The sequence below is a fragment of the Octopus bimaculoides genome, chromosome 11, assembly GCF_001194135.2.
Source record: "Octopus bimaculoides isolate UCB-OBI-ISO-001 chromosome 11, ASM119413v2, whole genome shotgun sequence".
Lineage (NCBI taxonomy): Eukaryota > Metazoa > Mollusca > Cephalopoda > Octopoda > Octopodidae > Octopus > Octopus bimaculoides.
The window spans coordinates 45,717,101-45,719,426 of NC_068991.1; positions in this window are offsets into that span (position 1 = coordinate 45,717,101).

The following is a 2,326-nucleotide window of genomic DNA, read 5'->3' on the forward strand; positions in this document are numbered from 1 at the left end:
TATATATATATATATATATATATATGCATACATATATTTATATTTACATACATACTCACACACATATTCGTATATACTTACATACACAATACATACATGTAAGCACACAACGCACACACACATACAGAAACGCGCGCGCGCGCAAACAAATAAACAAATACACATTATTCAAGGCCTTGTAGGAGTTAATAGAGCACAACGTGGAGTATTGAGTGAAGTTTGACGAAGACATAGTAAAAAAAATTTACATTAAATTGGGAATTCTAGGAAAAAATGTATGTTAAAAAGAAACATGAATGGGTATGTCTTTTTTTACTTTCCCCAGTTTTAAGCGAACAACTTTCTATGAAGTCTGAGAATAATTATCTGGACTATTAACTGTTTCCTCCATATAAACTCCCCACACCAACACTCACACCAAAATCACTACAAGCAACAAAACACTTCATCGCTACCGACATGACTGCTACAATTATCGTCATCTATGCACCTTCGTGACTTCAGACGACATTTCGCTTAAAGACAAAACTGTGCAGCAAATGATTCGAGTTTATGCAATAGCGTCCTTTTAAGCATGTGATGTCTATTTTACACGCGCCAATGAAAAAAAGACTCGACAAGGTCGTTACATGCATGCTGAAGACCATTCTTTAGCTTCTTCAATAAGAAAGACTCATATCGCAGTCTTCCGGGACCGACAGGATGGTGAAAGTTGGAATGGATTCAAACATATCTCTTCTCAGTTAGGACTAACACGTAGCTAAAAAACAACAACAACAACAACAACAGCCACAACAGCAGCAACAGCAGCAGAACCACCACCACCAACAACAACAAAAGGAGGCGCTTGCTTATTTGATCGAATTCGTAGGAACCTAGCGGTATTTGAACCAAGGTGACAGGGTGATATAACTGTATTTTCCGGCATGTTGCCATTCGACGTGCAGTCTAGGACAAGCGAGGAAAACGTTAATTGAATATCTAGGAGAAAAAAATAAGCATTTATTGTCTCCCTAATTTCTGATGTTGCATCGTGGATTGAGTGCCACATAGTTTAAGTTGGTCAAAATTTAAAATTTCTGTTCAGACACGGCTCAGAAACCAAAATAGGTCGACAGTGACTTTAATGTTTCGGTTGGGTCGCCATTGTGAGACAGTGTCTTAGGTTCATTTTGAATTTATATAGACTTTGGCGAGTTCTATTTTTACTTTCAGTCATGAGGCTAAATGAATGACAATTAGAAGTGATGTAGGTAGACCTGGGAAGTAGTTATGTAGGGCAAGAGAAAAAGGATGACAGGAGGAAAGTATTTGTTTGTAGGGTGGGAGTTCATGAAAAATTATCGTGAGGATACATATTTTCGTTAATGTAAAAATGTTGTTATTATTTAGGGCTCAGTCAGGCGTAGAAGCAAATGTCTGAAAAACTGTGTCAAATTTAAGTCTCAACGTTCTTTGTGTAGGAAATTGGTGCTAATTATTTTTTTGTTTGTGGTTCACAAAAATACTTGCACATAAATCGGCTGCTCACATAAATATGCAAAAATCTTATGTACAACTATGTGCGGACATGCATGTATATTGCTATGTTTACAGATAGTGCTTTGCCCGTGGCTAAGAGTTGTTTTGACTCTTATTTCTAGCAATGCTGGTACGGACTTGCATCCTTTGTTACTTGAGTGACGATTGTACTTGTGCCATATGGTTTTAAACTGCGACTAGCCACCTTAAAGATTTATAGTTTTCACTTTATCATTTTACTGAATCAGCCACCGGTCCCTATGGTATTTTCTATAAACTAACAAGGCGAGTTAGCTTAACCGTATGCAATGGAGTAGTGCTACTGATGAGGATTGATTCTATCCGAAATCATCGATAGTCTAACGCTCTTCCTCGCAGTAGGGAGGTTGTCTCCCTTGTCAGTCAATAGGTAGTGCTTTGCCTGTGACTAAGAGATGTTTTGACTCATATTTCTAGCAATGCCGGTGCTGATTTGCACCTTTAACATACCTTCCTCGTTTCTTTGTCATTCTGACATGTATTGATGTTTTTCAACATTTTTTCTTTCCTTAAACACATTTAATTGAATGATGATGCAATCAAGGATGACCCATTGCTGGGATTTAAGCAAAAAATTTGAACTGCCCGTATTTTAAACTCTGATCCCCCCACAAAAAAAAAACCAATTCAAAAATAGCGGAACTTTAAGGATTTATGGGGGAGGAGGTGTTGTAAAATTTAAAAAAAAAATTTCTCTAATCGTATTGAATTCCCGTATGTAGAACACAAATTCGCAAGAATTTTCTGAAAATTCCAAAACAAAAAA